The following is an 11,082-nucleotide window of genomic DNA, read 5'->3' on the forward strand; positions in this document are numbered from 1 at the left end:
GAACTTAGATGGCAGCTAAGGGCTTAGGGCTATGAAGGTATGATCAAAAGCCATTGGTGTGAATGGAAAAATTCCCACTAACTTCACTGCACTTTGGATCAGGCCCTAAATGAGATACATTAAAGGACATTCTCTCCTTGTTATATTGGTCACAAAGGCATTATTAGTGTAATAGCCATAGCTGTTCACAGTATTTCACAAGGCTGCGGAAGGACCTGTCCATGTTATTCAAATGCAATTATACAGAGGGGACTGATGATATTTCCGTTGTAGAAAAAGAAGGGGAGGTGTCAGGAAGGAGTACAAGACCCAAGAGGCATTAGCCTATTCTCTGTGTTTGAGAAAATACTTGCTTGAGTGCTTCTGAAACAAGGAAGAAGGCACAGCTGAATGATAGGCTTAAGAAAAGTCAGTACATTTTCAGAAGAAGGTTTGGAAGCACTGATCATATCTTAACCCTAAAAGACATAATCAAACAGTACTGTGAGCATAACAGAGCTGTGAATATGTTAAGTGGTCTTTTAGCAAATGCCACCTATTGTGGGGAAAAAAATGTCCCAGAGATACTAGATATAGATCATGACTAATAAACAAGTTACTGAACTCACATGCTGGCCAGATGCAAATCGTGACCTTTGTGGTGAGAATCTCAGACCTCTAGGAATGGATTTGGGACCATTAGCACTCATACTGTGGGTTACCAAGAGCCAACAGATGACTTTCAGTCACTAATATCAATTTAACAGGCACCATACAAGTGATTTTAAGCTCCTTGCCCCTTCAAAATTCCTCTTCAACACCTAAATCATTTAGTTCCTATCTGGTGAAATTCAACCCTCTGGAAAAAGCTAGTATAAAGCCCTGAAAATAAAACCTAAAAAGGACTCAAATGGTATGTGAGTCCACGCTGTGCCTTCCATTCCTTATACACAGTGGATAATTTTATAGATTGATACTATATAGAATGAAAACAAAGTAGCATAAAGAGGGGTGGGCAGCCAGGGCACTAGCCATGGCCACCCACTTATAGGGGGTGCAAAGAATGGCAGCTGCCACCACTGCCAGCCCAGCCTGTGCCACTTCCACTGCCTAGGATGCAGACCCTGGTAGTTATGCCTCTGTGACAACAAATCAATTATCAGAGCTTCCTTGAATAATTAACAGTGCTCCATATGTTTCAAAGCAGGAGTGTACACAGCATCCAACCCTGCCAAACAGCTTGGATCAGATTTCTAAGCAGCTAGGAATCAGCACAACTTCACGGAGAATGCCGTGCCACTTTATATCAGAGGAGGATTTGGTCCCTTATCTTCCCATCTCCATTCAGCAGAAAGTATTTTTGTTTTGTTATGTTTACATAGCAGAAAGTCCAACACAAATCCCCAAATATCACCTAAAACCTTTGTGTGATCCTGTACAGGAATGTACAATTTCAACTAGTGAAGGCAGGGACAAAGAAATCTACTCCAAAATGTGCCTGCCAATATGCACCTGCTATTGCTATAACTAGACATTTATAGTGATTAACTATGGGTATATACATATGAGAATTAATACCTGGTTTGGACTGAGACCTCCTTTCCCTAATTTAAAAACCTGGCTCTATGTGGAAAGTTTCCATCTAATCATCTTCTCCCCTACAGAAGCTCTCTGGCAATAGCCAAATGCCAGCACAACTTCTAAATGTGGGCATAACAGTAGCCAGAGGTACACAAAAGAGAAAGAGGTTATAAGGCGTTTTTCTTCTCATGTACATCCCTTTTGAGAGCTTCTGGTGAAATCAATGTTATCTGGGTTAAAGAAGGAAGAGGCCAAAGTTCTGCTTCCCCACTCCTCATAGACCAGAAGAGGCAACTGGCCACTGGGCAGAGCCCACACTATTTGTTGTCCAAGTTTGGCAGAATGGTGCTGCTATAAAAGGAATGCACAATGCTTTACACAAAGGGTAAAGTGTACATCTGTGTCCTGTTGTCAAGGTACTAGGCTGTAGGCAATTTGGAAGACTCCTAGTTCAAAGTTAGCCTTGTCAAAAAAAAAATCTCTTCAGTTGTTAAAAGCCCTGTCTATGCTATACTATTGTCTGTAAGTGCTGATCAAATCCTTTCATTTCAATGCAATAGATCAGGTCATGTTATTAAGTCTCTCTCTCTCCCTCTCTCTCTCTCTCAGTGGTAGCTCTTCATTTGCTGTGTTCCCATTGGCAAATAGCATTGCAATGACATCTGTAAGAGCATGAGGATGGGCACATCACACCAGACACTATGGTGCAGTAGCAACGAGCTACTGTGCCGTAGCTCGTTGCTACTGGGCAATAGCATTGCCAGGCACTAACCATGCCACGACAGTACTCACTCATTGCCACTGCACAATAGTGTTGGGAAAAAACTGTGTGGTGACGGTACTGTGCAATAACACTGGTTACTGTTCAGTCATTTAGTACTTGCTTATGCATAAGCAGCAGACTGGGCACATGAGCAGATGACTGTATATATGAGTGGTGGACTGTGCAGTTCTTACTGTGCAGCCATTTAGTACTTGCTTATGCATGTACTAAATGAGCAAGTACTAAAAGACTGCGCAGTAACAACTGCACAGTCCGCCACTCATTCAGACGTGGCCTATATGTACGAAAGTGCACTAAAATCTATTATCTGTGGATAGTGATTATGCCTAGTGGCCTACAAGTGATTTTATGCAACCTTGTCAATACACATGACCTGTGAATTTGATCCTACACACATCAAAATCAGCAGGCCTTTTGTAGCTGGGATCATACTACTGATTTCTCAAACAGCAGGTTGGAGTGGACCGTGTTATTGTAAAGAGGACAGTATCTAGCGTTAGAGTAGGTAATTATTTAGCCCCTGTCACCATAGTATCTAAATGCCTAGAGATATCACAACAGCTGTGTAGAGAACTGATAGTTACAAGGAAAATAAGTGGGATTTCTTTTATCAAAGCTTTTGGACACAGACTATGTGGTTCTTTCTGGGACTCTAGCTCTGAGGCATTCTCACTCAACCTTGTGCCACTACAAGGTATCTCCCTAAAATATGGTATACGCTAAATAACCATTACAACTTCAAGCTATTTCCAGGTCACTGTCTTGTATACAGTAGGTTTTCATTTGCTTGTCTTTTACTGGGACCTCTTCCTTTCTTATCAGTTGATAAGTGGAGTGGTTTAGCATTCTCAAATACAGCATTTGAGGATGCAAAATGTTTTAAAATTTTTTTTAGATTCCAGTGGACATAAGAAAAAAAGAATACCTTTTTACAGCTAGAAGTGCATAGAAGAGATCACGGGGAGATGATATTTCAATAGCTCAAACTTCCAGCTCTAGAGTTCCCAGGAATGAAGAGAATGAAGATTGATCTCAGCAGCAGAATAGGACAGATCTGTTTAACGAGTCACGGCAAAAGTAACTAGGCAGCACAGAGCACAGTAGCATTGTCGAGGTTTGGAGTATTGCACAATGCAAGGATAAAGATATCCATTACTATTGAACAGAGCAGGTTACTAAGCTATAAGATAATTGCAGTAGTCTTATTCTGAGATGATTTATAAAGCCAAATTCCACCATCAGTTTCAGCTCCAACTCCAGTTAAATCAGTGGAACCATGCCTAAATTAGGCCTTAATTTTTTATAGTGCTTACATTCCTTATGGCTAGATGACTGGAATAGGTCTCAGGAAACCTGGCTTCAATTCTTAGCTCTTTCACTGGTCAGTTGGGTGACATATTACATCCCTTTGTGTGTCAGTTTTCCCATCTGTAAAACTGATAATGATAAGTCCCTTGTTAAATAATTTGAGATCCATTAATGCAAAGTGCCAATAAGGGGTGATGATAATAATAATAATAAAGATGATGGGGTGATGATAATGATGGAGAAGTATAATTGTGAAAATGATGTGAAAGAATAATTTCTGTTAAAGGCAGGCACTCCCTAATCTTGCTTCTCTCCTAGCTAGTGCTAGAAATGGTCTTCCCATCTTGTGAGAATTTTTGAGATTTCAAATATCTTTCCCATCTTTTCCCATCTTAAATTAAGGCAAAATGTCAAAGTCTAAAAAAAACTTTTGCAAACAAACAAACAAACAAAAATTAATTTGGACTTTTTAGATAAATATTGATTATGTAGATCACGCATTAGAACACTTTGTGCCTTATTGCTGGGGACCCTGGCTAGAAGCCCAGGTCAGCTGACAGGGATCCAAGCTGTGGAGGCATACTAGATGCTCTTGTGGCAAAAAGCCCCATCAGCTGACCCAGGCTCACAGCTGCAGGTGCACCCCACAGAGCCCCATGGCAGGGAGATAGTAGTTCAGGCACAGGCAAAATATGGCCCATGGCCCAAATTTGGCTCACCAGGCTATTCTATCTGTTCCACAGGCCCTTAAAAAATTAGAAAATGAATATTTATCTGCCCCTGGCTGCCTGTCAAAGATGACTGGAGCCAGGGGCAGTAGGACCCAGAGAAAGCTGGCAGGACCCAGCAGCAAGGCCTGCCTGGCTTGGCCCCACCTCCCCATCCTCCCACCCCACCTGCCCCAACTAGAAGCCCCTGCCTAGCGGAGCCTTCTGGGCTGGGACTGTGGGGCTGTTCCTGAAATGAATATTTATCTGCCCCTGGCTGCCTGTCAAAGATGACTGGAGCCAGGGGCAGTAGGACCCAGAGAAAGCTGGCAGGACCCAGCAGCAAGGCCTGCCTGGCTTGGCCCCACCTCCCCATCCTCCCACCCCACCTGCCCCAACTAGAAGCCCCTGCCTAGCGGAGCCTTCTGGGCTGGGACTGTGGGGCTGTTCCTGCCTCCCTGTGCCGGATAAGGAAACTCATGGAAGCACGTGATGCCAGCGCACAGGGCCTGGGCCAGCAGGGTTCTATGGAGCCAGGCTGGGCTGCACCAGCAGGGAGAGGGGAAAGCCAGCCTGGCTTCATAGACCCCCTGCTGGCCCAGACCCCACACTCCTGACACCCCGCTCTGGGTCACTGCTACGTGGGCCCCATGCTCCCACCCAGCAATTGCTGTGTTCCCTTGTGCCCTCTCACTACCACTCCCCCCTGCCTGTAGCTGCCATTTCCCAGTATATGTGTGTGTGTGTGTCTGTGTGTGTGTGTGTCTGTGTGTGTGTGTGTCTGTGTGTGTGTGTGTATTCATAGGCTGAGTCTCACATGCACACCCCACCATACAAATGCACCCACACCCCCTTGCACTGCCTTACATGCAGACCCCAACAGCCACACCCCCCCACAAACCTCAGCCACCCTCCCCCCACATGCAGCCCCCATATAGACCCCATACCCACCCACGCCGTACATGGCACACACACTCACATGCTCCCTCACCCCATCCCCACACCTATCCATCCTGCACAGAAACAGTCACAGCCTCCCCTACATACCCACACACCCACAGCCCCCCACAAACCTATACCCACCTCCCCATGCCCACCACCCTCCCCCACAATATACAAGAGTAAGACATCATTTTAAGCTATTGTGCAATCACCTCTATGTATACTACACAAACACATGGAAATTAGGACAAAAACATTTTTTGAAAATCAAATTAATGAATGTTGTAGATGTTTGAGTTTTAGAATATAATTTGGTATTTTTCTGGTTCCTAGATGGCAAAACCCCTGCTGAAAGGAGTACTTCTGGGGGCAAGGGGAGGGACTTCTGGTGGCAAAGGTCAGGGGTTAGGAGGCGAGACTTCCGGTCACAAGATGGCGACCAGGGAGCAGAGCACCTGCCAATGGGCAGGGCTACCCATACGGCACATGACAGCTTGCCAAAACTGGGCAATTGGCCCTCCGCCCAAAATAATTGCCTGCCCCTTTGATAGTTGCTGCCATCTCCCAACTGAGGGAGGGGAGGGGCCATGCTCGAAGCCCTGCCACAGATGGCTGATCATAGCAGCTAGTCTCCCAGCCACAGGGGTGCATGGAACCCCCTACCCCCTCTGACCCCATGGTTGGGAGACCGTAGCAACTATGATCTCCCTGCCATTGGAACTGCTGGGCATGCTGACGTCAGCTAATGGGGCTCCCAGCTACAGGAGTGCATGATGTACCCCCACAGCTGGGAGCTCCATCAATTTACCTGGGCTCCCAGCTGCGAGCTCCATCAATTTACCTGGGCTCCCAGCCTTACTTCTTGCCAGTGCAGTGGGGAGCCTGGAACTGGGCTCCCTTCACTGGCAACAAGGCACTATGGGATCTAATGCATGGTCTGCAAAATTGCACTTCCTGCCATAGAAGTGTGGCATAGCAGGAGGCGCAATTGTGTGAACTGTGTATTAGATACCATAACGCCTTTACCTGTGCATGTAGAAGGACCTGTATGGCATATATGGGTGGCTTCTTCCCACAACCCATATTAGATTTATGCTGCTACTTAATCCTTTGTCCTTAGTGCACTCTCTTGATATCCGTGACAGGGGACCACCTCAAGGGCCAGGTCTCATTGATGGTCAGCCCACCTGTTTAAGGCAGTCTGCCCTGTCTCCTGCCATGACTTGATGTATAAATAACTGATGTAAAATATGGGAGGCTGCCCATTTTATGCCCTGATGCCAAGAGTGTTTATACATAGCTCCAACCTTCCCTATGCCATGTCCCGTGCCTTGCAGATGGCATCCAAAATCACCAAACTTCCCCTGGCTCCCTTGCTGAACCCTACCACTTGGCCTCAGGCCCAAATTTGGCCTCAGGCCCAAATTTGGCCTCAGGCATCCATAGACTTACTTTAGCCATTATACCCCCTCTTTGGGGCCTCCACTCATGCCCCTTCACTGGGGCCTAAATGCACAACCCCTGCCTGGGGCTCACTCGTCAAATTACTGGGGCCGGCCTATGCACAGTCCTTCAGGCCCTGCTCAGACCTTACTCTGCACATTCCAGTGCAGCCCTTCAGGCCCGCCTTCAGGCCCACCTAAGCCCTCTCTGCACAGTCCTTCTGGTCCCCATATGGATCTTACTTTTTGTGGCCTACTACTTATTATTATACCCTCTCATTAGGGCCACTCCTCTGCCACCTCACTAGGGCCACTCCTCCACCTCCTCGCTAAGGCCTAAGGGCCGTATGCCCCTTGGGTCTCAGGCTTGGCGATAATGCCGGGACCCATGCCAGTCCCTATTATGGGGTTACCCACCAGGTTGTCAGGGCTGGGGCTATAAGACGCCCCATACTTGCCTTTCATTAGGTAGGCAACTGGTGTGGCATTTCCTGGGGACCACCCCACCACAGGCAGCCCCACCACAACATCCTACCCTAGCAGGGTGTAGTTGTACATCATTCCCCAGGACCAGGAATCTCCTGCCATCCTCATAGCTCCTGCCCTGTACCTGTTATGTGAGCAGCAGCTATAGTCAGATGATGTTCATTCTCTGCCTGCTTGCATCAAACTGCTGGCCCTACTGCTCAAAGCCTACTCTTATATCTAGCAGCTGATCCCACCTCCCAATCGTGTGGCCTCCTGCTGGCCATGTGACTCCTGATTGGGAGTGCAGTCACCTGCAGGCTGCTCTGTTGTTTATTCTAGCCCTTAAAGTGGCAGGCACCAAAGCTGCCCTGCCACAATAGCAAACAATGACAAAGATAGAAATCCCAAACTGAATGGATGCAGTCACTGCTATGCTCTGTGCAAACAGTGGGGCACCATCATACAATGTAATTTAGGACCTAGTCCTACTCCCACTTAATTCTATTGTTAGTGCTATGCTGCCAAATTTGGAGCTGCTTTTGTTATTGGATATTTTGGGGGGCAGCAACCGTTGATCCTCTGGTTATAGATTAGATATGATGCAACTTCCATCTGAGGTCTTTATGCTGTTGAGAGTGCTAAAGGAAATGTGTAAGAGGTCTATTCCGGTGCCTGATGAATCTGCTTGTGGCTGACAAGCCCAATTTGAGAGCAACACAGCTTGTTACAAGTTTCACAGATCCATATGGTGTCTGAGTTGAAGTCCAAGTTCACAGCACACTGCTTTCTTTTTTCTCACTTTGCTTCCAAGTATTACTAATTAATCTTAATAAATGACATAATGTTAATACTCACAAGCAAAAAATTCTTCTGAACTTAACCAAGGATCTCCTCGTCCCTCTCTCAGATATATAGTCCCTGACTGGAAAGAGCCTTGAACTATTTTGTTACATAGCCTTAAGTATTGCAAATGTCAAATCTACTTTAAGTGTTTGTGGATTACAGTTTCCTTTACCACTCTCAACAGCATAAAGACCTCAGATGTAAGTTGCATCATATCTAATCTATAACCAAATACAGTTCAGGAAAAGGCTACGACTCTTAACAAAAAGACTAATTCAGAATGTTGACAAAAATTTATTTTTTTCACATCCACCTAATTAGTATTATTGGCCACATCTACACATGCATTAATGCACTTTAGTTAATGTGCATTAAATCTAGTACTTCTGGGCACTTTTACACATGCTCTGGGGGTGCAGGAGGGGGTGGGGGAGCACTTTAACTAGAGCAGCTACAAGAGCCACTCTAATTAAAGTATTGCTGCTTCTCCTGCATCAGTATCCCCACCCTTAAAAATGGCAGTGTGGTGCTTGAACTAAAGCTCATTCAACAAGCTTTAGTTCAAGTATCTCCACCACCATGTTTAAATGCAGGGATGATGTAGGAGACTGCTGGAGTGCAGTAATTGCCATTCTCCAGCAGACTTGATTTATTGGATTTGCTATGATGTGCTATAATTACAGCACATCAGAACAGGCTCCATGCTCATGTACAGGCACCCTCCATTGTGAGGTACTAGAAAAATGTGCATTAACTTAATTTAATGTGCATTAACTAAATAGCACGGGGTTTTTCATTGACACTTTAATGCACATTAAAATAGGCTTATGCGCATTAAAGCACATGCATAGATGCACCCAAAATGATTACCATTGTTTTGTTTTCATCATGTCTCCAATCCAACCATCAATAGAAACCAACTATGAAGTTGATTAAATGCAGCTAACACTGAGCATGGCTATACAACATGTAGCCCACATTGTGCAAACATGCTGATAGGCATCTACCTCTTTTTTTTATTTCTTATAATTTAAGATCAGGCCAAATTAGCCAAATCAGTTCCAAATTCTATCAATGGAGTAGAACTCAATCATGCAAGTTTGTGTGATATCCTACCTCCCAAAATATCCTACCTACCACCAGCAAGTATCCTACCTCCCAAACGGTTCAGCCTGGAGCTTCTCCCAAATCCATAACAGACAAACCTCAAGCCTGGAAGTCTTGGGTTTCAGATGTCCTGTAGACTCACTTGCCTCTAGCTAAAACAACATAGGAGCAAGCTAAAGGGACAGACTAAGAACAATCCCCTATCACCATAAATTGTATAGTGTAGATCCTCCCATAGGGAGCCTGTAGTAGACTTTCATAGTGGTGCCGGAACACAGTGCAATGGACAGATCTCCACTCTCAACTACACCAAGTCATTCAAGGCTGGGAAGAAAAGCATCTTCCCCAGCAGGTACAGTAAAACTCCATGAGACAACACCATCATCATAGCATCTCCACATAAATAAGACATAGAGTACTGCCCATTAAGCACAGTCCCCCTTACTGCTTATTCTTTTTCAAGTCATGGTGCTCCATGACATGGCATACATTTTAACTTCCTCTTCCCTCCCATAGCTGAGCTATGTCTTTCTTTTTCATTTCCAATTATTGTTGTTTATTCACCAGCCTTAAATGTCTGGAAAAAACTATGAAATGGGCTCCCAAAGCGTTCACCCAGAATCCCTCTGTCACCCCCTCTCTCAGCCAGTGACATATGATTAGTGTGGCCCCACCCTCCATGAGGTGGAGCCAGACCAAGTTGCCCTGCTCTTCATCTGCAAATAAATCTTTAGAACATCCCAGGACTTGTGACAAGAACACCAAGTTTCAGTCATGAGTGGTGGCTAATTAGAACATGGATCCTTTGTGGCAGGTATCTGGAGTACACACACAGACTAAATGGTGTTGATCTGTGGCTTGAAATGCTGTTGATTCCACTGAGGCCCAGCCCAATGAACTATGTGGTAAATCATGAGCCTTTTGTTTTTGGATTAATATCATGCATAGTTTTCAGTACATATAAGTGGGAACCAAAGTGCTGCTCAAAAGTGTGTGCTGTGGCATACCTGTGATGAAATTTGTAGCAGCTTCAGAAAAAAAGGTAATATGCATCCATTCTGAATGAGCTAAGTGCATGGGTACTACATGCAAATTGCTACAGCTATGTTTAATTTCAAGGTCATTGTTTTCAAATGTGCTCCTTACTTCTAAGTGAGAGAGAAGAGCAAGGTCTGACAGTAAGGAGAGGGGGAAGGGGCTGCCAGAGGAAAAAGTTGGGTGGGAAGCAGAGAGCAAAACAGCTACCTGAGCCCCCCATATTTGTTTTCCCTGCTGTAGCAGTGGGAATGGGACAAATTCAAGGCAAACCTCCAATAATTAGATTCTAGACCTGGAAAATTAAAGCAAATTTTTGAATTTTCCATATACAAAACCTAATTACTGGGGGGTCATCTTATAATCAGGATCATCTTCCATTCAAGTAAATACGGTAGTTCAGAAGTGTGTCCAAGCTGAGACTGTGCCTAGTTTTAGATGAGATGCAACCTTGTGTGCAGACAGAAGTGACAATTTTGCTCAATCTGGCTCCTGAAAACATTCTACGGCTATGACTTAACACAAGTGCATGGCTACAGAGCTCTTAAATAGGCCCGATCCCTCTGATTACATGCAGGTTCAGATGAAGATACTCCAAAGTGAAGCTCTTTCATTAACTTGTGTCTGCACACACCTGGAACACGGCTAGGCTGATGCAGCCCAGCTCTGCTCCTGGCACTGTTTTCAAAATGGGAGGGGGGAAAGGGAGCAGAGGGAGCTTGTTCTGGGGGTTACCTTGGGGGGCTCCAATCCACCCCCCGCCCCACTCCAGCACAGGCTGGAGAACCCCCAAAATGGACCTCCCTCCCCAGCCTTTTCCCCCTCCGATCCTGAGACAGCACCAAGGGCTAGAAGGGGGGTGGGGAGTGTTGGGAGGGGGGCTGAG

Source organism: Alligator sinensis, unplaced genomic scaffold, assembly GCF_000455745.1.
Source record: "Alligator sinensis unplaced genomic scaffold, ASM45574v1 scaffold442_1, whole genome shotgun sequence".
In the NCBI taxonomy this organism is placed as follows: domain Eukaryota; kingdom Metazoa; phylum Chordata; order Crocodylia; family Alligatoridae; genus Alligator; species Alligator sinensis.